Source organism: Anser cygnoides, chromosome 2, assembly GCF_040182565.1.
Source record: "Anser cygnoides isolate HZ-2024a breed goose chromosome 2, Taihu_goose_T2T_genome, whole genome shotgun sequence".
Taxonomy (NCBI): domain Eukaryota; kingdom Metazoa; phylum Chordata; class Aves; order Anseriformes; family Anatidae; genus Anser; species Anser cygnoides.
Window position 1 is genome coordinate 155,791,994 of NC_089874.1, and position 14,951 is coordinate 155,806,944.

Here is a 14,951-nt window from a genome sequence, read left to right on the forward strand (position 1 = left end):
GAGGCAGAATTCAACCCATTTACATGAGTTACGTCTAGTGAAGTCATTCACATTGATCCAAAGTCCCTTTGTAGCTGATGGAAACATCTACAGGGGACCACTCAGACACATGACCTGCTCAGACACAAACATCAGAAAGGCAATTTAGGTGGTGCTGAGGTGTTTGTTCTGTGCCTCCAGGATGCTCCAGCAGCTGTAGCTCACAAACCCTTTCAATTTCCTATCCTTAATTTTTCTCTCTTTCTGTTCTTTAATCTGAGTTGGTGAAGGATTCAAGGAAAGGTTGGTGAAGGATTCAAGGAAAGGTTGACACTGGATGATGACCTGTAGTGGTTAACCAGGACAGAATTCCTTCATGGAGTTCGAATGCAGCATACAGCGTGTGAGAAACCTCTTCATGTTTCTGTTCTCTTTTTTCTTAAATCACTGAGGAAAAAGTAAATGCATTAATGTTGCTTTTGGGGGTTTACAGAAGGTAGTAATGAACGGGCTTAGATTGTCCAAATATTGACTTAGCCTCTGATACACTTTTGGGTAAGGATGGAATTGCCAGCAACAGCATTGTAGCTGTTAACAGTTTTTACAGCCTATCTCATTGCCTATCTCCCCAGATAAACAGAACAACATATTATCACTTTTTGCTCATCAGGGCATCAGTGGACATGTCAGGCTTAGCTGATGCCAACTGCCACTTCCCAACAGGGGTCACAAATCACCTTATTTCCTGGGTTATTTTATCTCCAGAAACTTACTCAGTGTGGCCATCGCCTGTGTTTCAATCTCAGTTTGCCTTGTATCTGCAGAGAGCAAGTGAAAGCGTGAATGTATGTTACAGGGAACTGTCATAATAACCGGGCTGAGCTTCTGCACCTGTGCAACCTCGCAGTGTGTCCTTCTGAGAGAGAATCCCAGTCCACCACATTCCCTTCCACCAGCACGCCCAGTGGCCAGTGGTAGGTAGGAAAGGTGCCCATGGTGTCCATCACAGAGAACCCCATGGAATAGCCCGGATTTCCAGATAACCTGTACCCTCATGTACATGTGCCAATCTACAGACAGTAATATAACAATATTACTAATGTAGTTATATCATTTATGATAATATAATCAACAGAGAGTGATATAAAAAGCCAGCTTAAACAATGTTTTAGGTTTCGCCCGCTCCTTGGATCACATCTCCCAGGATACTGTCGATGCATTTGCAATCTGTTTTCTTCTTACTATTTCTCTTAATAATATTGTCTTTTGCACAATTTAGGTAATTATTCCATGATCTAGAAAACAGGGGAAGGAAAGGAAGAAAGGGATCAACAGTGTCAGATACTCAGAGACTCACCTGGGCAGTAAGCCATTTGGTTTCCTGTTGCTGTGCTAGTAAAAAAATTAAATGTTTTATGCAGAATAGAATGACTTCAGCAAAACAGAATATACGGAGCACTGCTGCTTTACAGTTGGGGTGTTATTCTGGAGGATCTGAACTGAACATTTTTATCCTACAGCCTGTGAGGCTGTTATAACCTATGATGATGGGAAAGAAGAGAAACTTATTAATAGTCAGTTATTATATACATATATACATAAATACACACACATACACGTACATAAGTCAGCTGGAACACTTTGCCAAAACTGAAATAAGAGAATATATTTTGGAAAATAAATCAACAGCTGCAAGAGAAAAATAATTGTTCTATCTTATCGTCAATTCTAGTGTTAGCAGTTTGTTCTCTGTATTTGTGGATGGATCTTGACAAAATTGTTTTCTATAGATATAATAAATAGCTTTTAATCAGAAAAGACAGAGTAGAGAATGAGTGATGATGGAGTATTTAGTACAGAGTTTAGAATCTGACATTTTTTGAAAAGAAGATAGTGAAAGGACAGAAGAACTGATATGCATGGGGATGGTAATGGGAATTCATGTGAATCTCTTTACTGGTTCCTAGGTCAAGTTATCAAATCAGCTATTGAATTTACAAACTTAAAACGCAGTATCAGGCTTTCACTGATACTAGAGCTTGTCAGTGCCTTTCATTTTTAGAGATAAGATATGAATTCCAAAGTCACCGAGAGCCAAACTGTTACAGGTTTCTATGTGTGTAGCTATAACAATAAAAGTTTTTACATATTGACCAATTAAGTCAGTACCCATAAAGATTTAAAGCCTTTAAAAAGTGTCATTTGAATGCCATTGAAAATGTCACCGGTGGTTTGTACTGGAGATTAGCCCAGGTCTCAGTAGGGCAAAGGAGTTATGCTACGGCCATTACCAACCTATGTATCAAAAACTAGCACGTGCCTTCAGGACATATACTGAGTATGTGTAACTTGGTATTGGAGGATGCAGCTCACAGCAGGATTTTGTGCAAGGGTCTGCAAGAAAGTGCTAGATCAGCACAGGTAGTGTACATAGTATTTACTAGGAGAGCAATAGTATTTGAAGGATCAAATGTATTGATTCCCATCACACCAGCACTCACTCGGCAATGGGGATTTGTCTTAAAGGACAAGGGAAGATGGCTTGCTGAGATCAAAGCTAATCTCCCATTATAGACAAACCTTCAGTATAAATAAACTATCATCAGAACCAAAACCACAGAGGGAAAAAGTGGCAATGCCCATCAGTCTGTTTTCAGGGCAGTGTGTTGAAATATGCCAAAATGCACCAAAAGAAAAATGTTTTTTTTTTTTTTGTCCCCCCCATATAACTCCTTTCTGAAGTCAGCCACAATATTTGAAGAGTCAACAAGAATTTCTACAAGCAAGAGCAAAGAAAACACATTCTGATATCTCTATAAAGGGTAACATCAGGAGGGAAGATTTGCAGCTTGCTAAAGTCATGAGTCCTATTGGCATCCAATTTACAGAAGCACAATGGCAGAAATGTTACAGTAGATAAACATTGAAACCTTTGATATTTAATGACTCCATTTATCAGAGGAGAAAATGATCTGAGAAGACTTTTTTATCTGTATATAGGTTAAAGTCTTTGAGGTAAGGAGTGGTGATTTATCAGTAAAGATGCATAAGCACCCATGTTAATGACTTACCTGATTATATTTGCTGTGGATTTTATTGTGCACAGTGTGTATCCTAAACTTTGGGGATCATCAAGTGATGCTATATGCAAGAAAAATAAAAACTTAAGCTAAAAATTGAAGGCAATAAACTAACAAAATCCACTTCCAGTCTTACAGTGATTTTAAAATGCATTTGAAGAGCTGCAGTGTTTGATATCCCTGGGTCACCTGTTTGAGACAAACTCATTAGCGGTATTCAGGTGAGTTTGATGTTATTTTCTTTCTCAGTCAAAGTTTTCAAAACTATTAATTGCCATCACTCCTCAGCTGTCCCTGTGATGTTGCAAAGAAACACGCAGAGGCACCTGAGAGACAAGGCAGACAAGCGAGGACATGCTATGCCCTGGTGCCTGCAGTAGATAAGGTTGAGCAGTTTGATATCAGTGCTTCTGCAGAGCAGCCCAAGGGCTGTTTTGCAATGCCTGCCTGTCTGCAGAAGGCAAGAGGACCTCTGAGATGCTTCAACCACTGTGCCTCCTTGCCACCACCCTGACAACACCCTTCACCAGGATTAGAAGGGGCGGTGATGCTGTCTCTAAGGATTTTCCTAAAGCTACGCTGGTATCTTTAATTCACTGATAATGTAGGCTTTGAGACATCTTCACAGTGCTCTCAAAGAAAGTAGAAGCCAAAAGGAAGACAGAATTGATAATTTGCTTCCTGTTTGCTTTGGGGATAGTAAGGGACTTATCCTGAAAGATGGTGCACAAGATAAATATGGAGATTGCTAAAGTGCCGTCATTAAAATGATTCATTCAGGTAAAAGGCTTTGATGGGTCCACCTTACTAAACTCATGTGCCAAGTGCCGACTGCTTGGTGAAATCCACACCTGTGTTTCCTGACCTCCCTGTGCTTTTTCTTCTCCCTGTTCCCCAGACTCTTTATATACAATATCATATAGCCAATAAATATTTATGCACAGGAGAAGCAGTTTTGGGATCTGGGCTGGCAGACAGGACATTGTAACAAGCATTAATCAAAGGCAGTGCAATGCTATTTTGTAGCCTAATTAAACTTAGTATTACATTAATAGCCCTTTTACAGCTTCTTTGCTTGCTTCAGGATTGACTCATTAGTTGATTCATTAGTTCCCTTCTTGATGTTTCTTACATATTTGTAGTCAAAATATCTTCTGTGAATGGGACACATTGGAAGTTTGAGTGAAATTACTTTCTGTAGCCAGATGCAGAGCCTCTGGCCCAAGGAGTCCCTTGAACTCCAGGGAAGAATAAATCAAGGCAATGTGAATAGGTCATTCTTAAATGCTGTGTTTTTTTTTTATTATTATTATTATTATTATTATTATTATTATTATTATTTGTTATTATTACTTTCCTCAAAACAAGGGAAAAGTAATAGGAACATCTGTTTTAGGAATAAAACATAGGAATATGTTTTTTCTTGCAGCAAAATATATGTGACTCCACAGTGATAAATATGCTTTACTGACTACTGCTGTTGACTGTAAAAGTGCTCTCCAGGTTGGACTGAATGGCTTTTATACCATGGGACTGGCAGGGCATCCAAGCCTGTCCCTGTGTCACCCGAAGGACAGCGTGGCTGAGCCAGTTAATAGTCCTCTTGGCAACGCATCCATCCAGAAGTGGGGCAGGACCCAAGCTGTCATGCTCATGGCTGCTCTGGAAGTTCATCCACCCTTGATATTTGGGCAGTGCCTCAGGAACATCATCTGAGTGAGGACTCCAGGCTTCCAGCAGCCTTAAACCTCCACAGAAATCCATTTGGAGGATGACCACAAAAGATGGGAGATGGTCTGAGGACAGCCCTCTGTCATGCCACTTCTTTGGCTATGATCTCTGTCAGCTTGTTGGAAACAACAGCAGCATCTAAATAACTGCAGGTTGGGGAGCGAAGTTTTGGGGGATTTGGCTGAAGAGGGCAATAAGGCAGTTTGCAGCATCCCTGACTTGTGGCTCACATAAACCAGCTGCATTCTGCAGCCTGGTCCAGCATTAAGGATGTTCTTACGATCACGTCCTCTTTGCTTATCTGAGATATAAGTAAGACTTTCCCTTTTATTTTAATAGATGCTCTGCCCAGCAGTCTGATTTCTTTTCCCAGTGAAGCTATTCTCTTTCCAATAATCCCTCTGGCAGCACAGGCAGTAATTCAGGTCACAGGTTTTGACAGAGAAACCACATCATCAAGTCACTGCTAATGAATATCTTTTCCTTGCCCCTTGTGGATTTCTTCTAATGTCCAGCACTGCTACTTTTAAGTGTGAGAGAAAGATCTGTTGCAGCAGAGGAGGAGCCCTCCAAATCCTCGTATGGGGCTGCCCCTCTGCTGAACTTCTAATTCCATGAAGCGGGGTGAATCTGGGACGCAAACATAGCAAGCAGCAAAGTCATAACCAGCGCTGGGAAGTGTGGAGGTGGCAACAGAGGGAGCAGCTGAAGCCACAGAGCAAGGGCTTGGTTTTTGTGAAGAACTGCTGGGGTGCTTTGGCTGACCCTCAGCTAGGAAGGCAAAGTGAAGGAGGACACTTTCTTTCCAATGCTGGCCATTTGCATAGGGCAAGGAAAACACAAGGTAACAATTTTACCAGGAACAAGACACTTCAATCCCATTATGGCTGCTTCATTAGAAAATTCAACCAGAAAGAACTCAAACGAGAGTCAGCAGATAACCACGGATTGGATTCTCTTTGCTTTGATTTCAGTGCCTGGGATGGGGAGCCTGGGAGCTCAGGGCTGGATTGAGGCCACAGACAGACTCTTGCAATGAGTCAATTGCTGCTCCCACTGTCATGTCAATAAATCAGCTGCGTCTAGACTGATTTCAGTGGCACTCTGCTGGATTTATACCTGAGAGCAGCAACTGACCTTAAGCACATGGTCTGAAAGGGGTCTAGTTCTACTCAGGCAAAGCCATTTAGAGATTTTCCAACTGCTTTTAATTGGCGTTAAGGCTAGATCCACAATGAAAGAGTGCATACTAGCCTGAGAACTGAATCAAATATATCTAACCTGGGTCAGCTCCTTAGACAGGTAAGTTGATGGATCTCATGTCAGCTCCATGCGCTAAAATTTTTGTAACCAAAAATAAAAACATGGCTCTTTAAATGTCACCGTGAAAGATCCATGTTTCATTACATAAGAGTAATATTTTAATTTGAGCTTGTTGCTCAACTGCACACATTTTGATTGCTCATTAAAATTAATAAACTACTTTCTCTGGAAAAGACAATACCCGCACATACATTTCAGGAAGAAGGTGACAAGAAAACAAGGACAACGTGACAGCTCAGGAATGCCCAGAGCTCTTCCTTGCTTTAATGTGGTGCAGACAACAATTTTGCACAGCTCCTTAGCTGGAGCAGCTATCTCCCTTGGGCTTTCCAATCTCTAATTTCTGTGACCCTGTGAATCTGGTGTACATGCAGCGTGTTACTGATGCTTCTACACGGAACAAGCTGCATTCATTTTTTATTCTCACCAACCACAGAACTAGAAAATCTCTTCCAAGGTGGTGTGAAGGTTCATCCCTGGAAAGACATCTGATTTTGGTGGGTGGATTTGATCACAGATTAGGTTTGAGAAGGTGAGAAGGAGGTAGGGAAGAAGTGTAGGCTAGGTTTGAGGAGTAATTACAAATTTTCCTGTATGAAAGCAGGAACTTTCTAGGATGGTAATGGAGGAGAAAAGAAGGGGACAGAGGCTGTGAAACCCATAGGTCAGATAGGCTTGTGGCTGATGTGTGCAGCTGCCACCACAGCTTGGGTTTTGTCACCGTGCTTTCCCTTTCTTCCTTTCCTTGGCCTTTCCTGCTGGGGCAGTGACATTGGGCTGCCAGAGGTGGACCAAGCAGCTCCCAGCTGTATCTGGTGGTGGTGTCCTGTCAGTGGTGGTGGTTACAGCTAGGGCAAGGCTGAATGGACATCCTGGAAAGAGTCCAACAGAGGGCCGCCAAGATGGAGAAGAGATTGGAGCACTTCTGTGTGAGAAGGCTGAGAGAGCTGGGACTGTTCAACCTGGCAAAGAGAAGGCTCAGGGGAAACCTCTTCATTGTCTACAAACACCTGCAGGGAGGGTACAAAGAAGATGGAGCCAGCATCTTTTCAGTGGTGCCCAGTGCCAGGACAAGAGGCAGTGGGCACACAGTGGAACACAAGAGGTTCTGTCTAAACATCAGGAAGCACTTCTGTGCTGTGTGGGTGACTGAGCCTTGTCACAGGCTGCCCAGAGAAGTTGTGGAGTCTCCCTCATTGGAGATCTTCAAAAGACATCTGGACAGGGTTATGGGTACCTTGCCCCAGGTGTCCCTGCTTGTTAAGGGGGGTTGGACCAAATGACCTCCAGAGGTCCCTTCTAACACCAACTGTTCTGTGATTCTGTGATTCCATGAATCCAGCAGCCTGGGAGAGGTGAGGCTGGAGCAGCTCCCAGCCCAGGTCCCACCAGAGGCCAGGCTGAGCACGCATTCCCGGCAGGCATATACGCACACACACCTGTACATCACATATATACATACAGGCATGGCTGGCCACACAGAACAAACTCTCAGAGCACACACATGAACATGCACAGCACCAACAACCTCATCCTGCTCCCCTTTCTGGCTGAGCGGAAGGGAGTATGTATACACACACATATGTAATGTGTCATCACACACACATACATAACGTGTAATCCCTCCAGCAGCTGGGCTCAGGCACTCAGCCTGTGTGGTAGTTGGCCCTGGCTCCCAGTCTCCACAGCTGATAGCATCTGCAAGTATGAGCCCCCAGGGCCACAGCTCCACTCCAGGTGCTCATACATACTGCCACAAACTCACACACAAAGCTTCCCAGGGCTTTCCAGGTCCCTCCACCAGCCAGCTCCAACCTTGGTCATGCCCTCAGAGACCCACTCACCCAACTTGGTCCCAGACCATGTCACCTGCTTGCCAGCTGGTCCAGTTTGATCTTCACTACCAATCTCACGCTCGTTCACACACCTGCACTGGCTCCCGTTGCTGCACCATGGATGTGTGGGCCCCAAGATCCCTAGTCCCACTCCAGTTGCGGCACTCAGACCCCCAATATACTGATACACACACAGAGTAGAGAGTTCCTTACCCAGGAAAAGAGTTAGAAATGGGGTCTAATGAGAAGACAGGACAGGCTGCACTCATGAGAAACGGTGTGACTAGACAAGTGTACTGCCCAGCAAACTGTTTATACTTGACTAGACACTTTATCCCATTATACCTTAATTTTCTGACACTTGTTCCTTCCCAAACCTTGCTAATGCTTCCCTTCCCCTGCCTTTGGTTTTTCCCCTAAACATCCCATAAAAAGCCTTGTGCAATCCTCAGATGCTCTTCCCCTGCATCCCATGACGTGTCCCATATCCCATGCAGTGATCTTCCTTAGTCAGTGAGGTGATCTGGAGAGCTGCTCCATTGCCCCAAGGGGTGAGTGGACCCCTGGCCCATGGGGCAGAGGGTCCCCTGGGGAAGGCCTGGCAGGGGACAGGGCAGGGGCTTGTGTCTCTGACATGAACCAAAATTAACACTTGGATTCACTGAGCCTCATTTTTCACAGTAGCTTGAATAGCGCTTAGGGGAGATTTGTTGGGATGTTTAGATAATAAAATCACAACAACGAAAAAAAATGGCTCTGGTTCCTCTTATTGGGTAAGAAGAGATTTGGTCATCAACAGACTTATGCCTCCTCCCATCAGTGTGGGACTCCTCTGCTGAGCTGTGAGATGTGGGCAAGACAACAGGGAGCAGAAAAGGGATCTGTGGCCAGACAGACTACATCTGTTGCTTTCCTCTGCACAGCCAGACATTTGCTGTCCTGACAGCATCTTCTCCCATAAAGTGGTATGAGAAAAATAGTAAAGATATGGTTACTAAATTTGGGGGGAGATGTTTCAGATACCTCCAATATGTGTGCGAGATGGATTTGGCAATCCAATCTAAGGGTTCAGAAATGCCATGCTACATAATAAACATGATTATCAGAGTAATATTCAGGTTAATCAACGCCAGTCTAATTGGATTTCCTTGCTGATCACTCCCCAGTCACGACCTCAGGAATGACTTTCTCAACATAAGAAAAATGGATACAAGGGAGATCTGAAATACTACTGGCTGAAACTGAATTTCCAATTTCTTTGATATTTCCAATTTTTATTTTCATATGCTCTGCCAAGTGATGTTCTAGAAAGAGAGGATCTTCAGTGATCATCTGGTCAGATCTGACCACCAAATGAGTTTGTCAGGTGCATTTGTGACCCTTGAAAACTTCCTCCCACCAGGTTCCTGAAAGGGCTCAGCCTGAAGCCAGAAAACATGGGAAGAACTAATGTCTCTTATACAAAGACAACAGTTGGTTTGGGCTCTTTATAGAGCTCCTAATATTGCAAACTTGTCTCTTATTCTCCAGATTCCTCCTTCCACTTCAGAACATATATAGAATGTATGAAAATCCTATGTCAACCTGGAGCTCTCAAGTCCTCCAAACCTTTATAAAAACTTGGGAAACATACCAAAATTCTGACATAGTTTTGAGGATTTCGGACTGCTTGATTTATATCTTTCACACCTACCATTGCAGTAGAGAGACCTGTAACCTCATGTGGTTTCCAGACTCCCATCCCACCAGGGGGTCCCAGGGTTCCACAGCAGGCCTCAAAGGCACCAAGAAAATTTATAGTTTAATGAAAGATTACTGCACCTGGCACATCTCCATGAATATCTTAAATCAGTATTTTTCTGCAAAATTAAATTCTATAGGCTACATAGACTATAGATTTCTTTCCTGAGTGTCCTCAAGTTACAACACTGAGCTCCATCCCTCTAAAGGCTACACTATGGTATGCAAAAAACAAGGTGACCAACGACTAGGGAATCTGGGAAGTCTTCTAGGAATTTATGAGTCTCCCAGGAAGAGAAGTGTTTTCGGTGTCTAATTTGAGATCCACTAGTCCTGCTTCCAATCTAGAGCTATCAGATGGTCTTAGATTGCTAATCTGGGACAACTCTTACTTCCAACCCCCTACAAACACACCAATGGATTGCTCAAAGCCTTCACAGTAGTGTTGTGCCATCAACTCATGATTGAAAGGCATGGATAGACCAAGATACCTCCTCCATCCCTTAAATATTTTACTAGATCTGCTTGGGCTTTATCTTTCTTTTCCATCCCTTTGACTTGCTTTATTTATATAAACCTATGGATTATTGAAATATGGTATATATGCTAGGACCAGACTGACTGTAAATAGAACAAGTTAAAATTGAACTACTGTTGAGAAAAATCACTTATTAGAATCCATTTTTTTCCCATCTAAAAAACAGACAAACAATCAACAAAGAGACAAACAAAAACAAACAAACATGCAAGCAAACAGCAAGGAAATTGCTGTGGTGGCCATTTTCATGTAGGGCAAAGGATCTGTGCTGAACCACGAGAAAGAGGGAACTACTGTGCCCTCCAGCAAGGACCTAATAAGTTTCCTTTTTTTGCTAGCTGAAAGTTGTATGGATTTGCTGTCATGTAAATATTGTTTGCACACAGTGATGAATTCAGCAAATGCAGTAGTACTTCCACCTGGACTCAAGGGAGAAGATAAAAGAAGGATCAATACTTAGGTTTAATGCCCGAACTGAGGAAGATAGACAGACTACAGTCCCCTCAGGCTGGTATAGAAAGTTGTAAAGTGTGGGATAAAGAGTGCGCGATAACACGTGGTAGAGCGGGTCCAGGGTTCTGACCCTATACTGTTTCATGCCCCTCAGAGGCTTATTCCATGATGCAGGGACCATGGATCATTTCCATATGACCATGATTTCCAAGAACTTTTTAACTGAACCCAAATGTTCCAAGTCCCCCAGAAAGTATCCTTCTCTCAGGACGGTCCAGCCTATGGCCTTTCTTTTAATTTCTGGCATACCTCAGTGTTCCCTTCTTTAAGCCTTTTTTCAAACAAGACTTTGCAATAACACCCAGCCATTAAAAAATTGCATTTCATTACTGCGTTCTGCAAAGTTAGGCAGTACGTCATCACCCTTCTCCACTCATGCTCACGCACTGTATGATGTACTGTGGCACACACCATGTGCAACAGACTGCCATGCACAGCTGCAGAGCCCAGCGAGCACTAGGACACCTCCAGTACTTTGTTCTTGAGATCTTCCTTCAGCCAACGTGAACTGTTTTGGAAGGACTGTGTCAGGTTGCGTGATTAAAGACTCATCGCACACAGAAGGAAACCCAGAGGCACAAGGGCACTGGGGGAGTCCCCAGTATCTCAGCCAGGGACACAAGCCTCTGGGCCAGACTGGGGCTGTCCTACTGCATGGTGAGGTGGGAACAGCTCTATGGGACACCTCACAGATCCAACCGGGTCACTTCCTGGGGTATTGGACACACTATGGGATTCAAGGGAAGAGCATGTGGGGCTGCACAAAACTTATTATGGGATGTTGAGGGGAGGAACCAACGCAGGGAAAGGGAGGGATATAACGGGTTTGGGAAAGAGCAAGTATGGGAAAATAAAGGGGTAAGTGGATCAAGTGGCCAGCTGGGTGCAAAAATGTTGCTGGTCAGTATGTTTGTATGCAGGTCATGCTCCTGAGCAATCAGCCCACTAGAATAGAGATGTAGGGAGCAAGGAGGTAGCCCTATTTTACAAGAAGTCCTTTCTTCTGGCAATGAACTGTTTCAGCCCAGGCTTTGCTCTGGCACAGCACACCAAGTGAGGAGTTATTTCCACCCCAAAGTATCACTAATGAGTTGTGAAAAGAGGAATGTGTCTTTCCTCTCTCTAGGCTTTTTGGTGTATCTGTACAGGCACTGTCAACTGCCCACAAGACTGAAGAATTCATTTTCTGATTTCCTTACAGCCAGTTGTATTTGTGAGGCAAAAAGCCTCATTGGGAACAGCGAAACAAAGGGAATTATTTGTATTAAACCAGGCACACACACTAAAACAATTCCACCATATAAGCAACCTACAGTCTTGAATAAACTCAAATTTAGTTCTGAATTTGATAGTTGTAGCTTAACCCTGCTTGGGAGCTAAGCACCATACAGCTGCTTGCTCGCTCCCCTCCAGCAGGGTGGGGGGAAAAGAACTGGAAAGGCAAAAGAAAGAAAACTCATGGGTTGAGAGAAAGAAAATTAATTAAGTAAACAAACAAATAAAACACTCAAGAATAAGTGACATAAAAGGCAATCATTAACCTGAGATGAGCATGACACCACATGGTATGGGATATCCCTTAGGTCAGTTTGGGTCACCTGTCTTGGTTCTGTCCCCTCCCAGCTCCTTGTGCACCCCCAGCCTCTCACTGGCAGGGTGCTGTGAGAAGCAGAACAGTCCCTGATGCTCCGTAAACACTGCTCAGCAACAACTAAAACATCACTGTGTTATCAACATTCTTTTCATCATAAAATATAACACCACACAAGCTATTATAAGGAAAGTTAACTCTATCCCAGTCAAGACCAGTACACCAGTTTAGAAGTTTGAGAGTTCCCCCCCCCCCCCCAGAAAAAAAAATACCCATAAACTGGCAAAACACCTAAATGCTATCTGTGTCAGTTTTTTGGCAGATGATTATTAGTGTCATTGTGTTATGGGCAAAGATCTAGGTTACGATATGGAAGAGCTGATAAATAAAGCCAACTGATAAGCAGAATTCCTGTTGGCTGTAAAGTCTTTGTTTTTGCTTTTAGTGTGTTTGGCTGCACCCTGGATTCAAACCGTTATTTCTGAGCCTGGAAGCCCTCCAATCTTTTGTTCTCCACCAGACTGATGTTCTTGTCAGGTGCGCATCAAAGACAGACTGCATTGAAAGGGAGCTCTGCGTGTTTGGGGAGGTGGCAGGGATGCAGAGCAGACACAGTGAGTGCAGAGCACTGCCTTACGCTACTGCAGGTTCCTTCTCAAATGTGAGACATTTTTAGCAAAGCTCTCCGGGCTCTGCGGATTGAAGTTCTGTGTGGGAAGTCTTCTAATAAGTTCTGCAACTATATTGCAAAGATAAAAGGGTGGAAAAGCCTAAAGTGTACTTAACATCCATTTTCTTGGTCTTTTCATGCCACACCCTGTGGGGACAGTCTGGCTTACCCATGTATAGTTCCTTCTTTACTTTTTTTTGTTAATGCTTGCAAATGCTTTGGGATGCCGTCTTTTCTACTGCCCAAATCCCAACCATGATTTCACATAAGACCAGCTCATGAAACAGCCTGTGATCTTTATCACTCTACTTTCATGCATGGTGAAGTAACTCCTTGTGAATCTTACAGTTCAGGATAAAACACAGTGCAATGAAAGAGAAGTAAATTGTCTCCCCATAGTTGAGTGATTTGTGAAAGCCCCGCTGTAGGCAGCTCTATACCACTCAGAACATCACCCTCCTTCCTGCCATGCTGTATGTGAACCCCACTGAAAGACAAGACTCCCAACTTTATCTCATTGGTATTTGCTGCACAGATTTCAAGTCCTGATTAAGATAAGTTCTGCTTATGCATTTATGAACTGAATTTATGTTATTTGGTGACCCCAGCCCCATAGTGAGCATATGTCTGTCCTCACACTGGTAGCTTTCCTCCTTACTTGCACTGAGCTTCTGAAGACAATTGAGACCCTCAGTTTCCATCAGAGTCCATAGGGGATGAAAATGATTCAGTATTCGATTGCTGTATCACACCAAAGAAATACCATGGGGCCTAATCTCATGCTGGTATATTAAAAGTCCTTAAAATACTTATTTTGGCATTAGGCTACACTTTCTTCAAACAACTGGGAACAATATGCCTCCCTTAGGGTAGAAGTTTGTTCTGATGATATATGTAGCATGTTTTTCTGCAGCAGGTGGTCTTGTCAAAATATCATATTAAACTGATAACCTTCAAGGAAACATCGCGCGTCACGTGGCGACTGCTTGGTATTTTGTGATGACAAGGAGAGCTGTTCCAAGATCTCCTACTCTTCCATCCCCTATAGGTCTTGCAAATAGGTAGGTGGCACTTGTATGACACCTGTGCTGGTGGTTCTCACACCAAATCCTGTGCCATTTGCACCTTTGTTAACTGGCCTTAGGCTCAGCAGGAGGCATGCAGGATGAGTAGGCGTGTGAAACAGAGACATCCATCAGGTCAGGCTGTGCATGCATGGCTAAAATGATGCTTGCATCTTTGTAAATACTTGTCTCAGAAAAAAAGAGCTGCTCTAATTTTGTGAGTTCTGAGTTCTTTCATGGTCATTATCTATTACAGAGAAAGAAGCACTCCTTGGTCAGTTTTTTAGAGGGACTCACCTTTCTTTTTAAGACCAATTGAAACTGATGCAGATATGGGGTTGTATATTTTCCTTTGGGGGCAGATGACTGTGTTATTTCTTTATCCAAACTCTTATCTACCAGAGAGTTTAATTAGAAAAAAAAATAATATATCATACATAAGCTAAAAAGGGTTTTTCCAAAGCCCCCTGAAGTCAGTGGGTAAGGTGCTATAATCCTTCCCAATTTCAGTGATTTAATCATATGCACCCACTCTTCTGAGGTTACAGACATTGCTTTTACTGTGGTCTCAAGAGGTACCAGTCCTAAACTCAGGGCAATTCAATAATAAACATTGGGACAACAATGTGATTTCTATCTTGTAAACTTTACAGTCTTCTTACTCATGGTTTTAATCACTATGTAAATTCTCTGTTTCCCTGGTTCTGTACATGCATCCCACATGGCTCATGCATAAGCATTTCAAAATAATCAAAATGCTTCCATTTCTAAGTCCAATTTTATTACATTCTTAACAGTTTAATTTTAAGGTTAGCAGAATGGACAAATTTCACTTCTGCCTTAGCAATGCGTGACCTTTAGCTTTCCTTAAAAACAGGCCTCTCCAT

The 14,951-nt window shown here is 43.1% G+C and overlaps 1 long non-coding RNA gene across 1 annotated transcript; it reads right to left on the reverse strand.

Annotated features, from left to right (window-relative positions):
* Positions 1-337: 337 nt before the first annotated feature.
* LOC106043267 (uncharacterized) lies at positions 338-3,253 on the reverse strand. Its single transcript, XR_001211593.3, has 4 exons — positions 3,051-3,253; positions 1,337-1,371; positions 753-797; positions 338-426 (listed from the first exon to the last, which is right to left on the reverse strand). It is a non-coding gene; the product is annotated as an uncharacterized lncRNA (long non-coding RNA).
* Between the last annotated feature and the right edge of the window lie 11,698 nt (positions 3,254-14,951).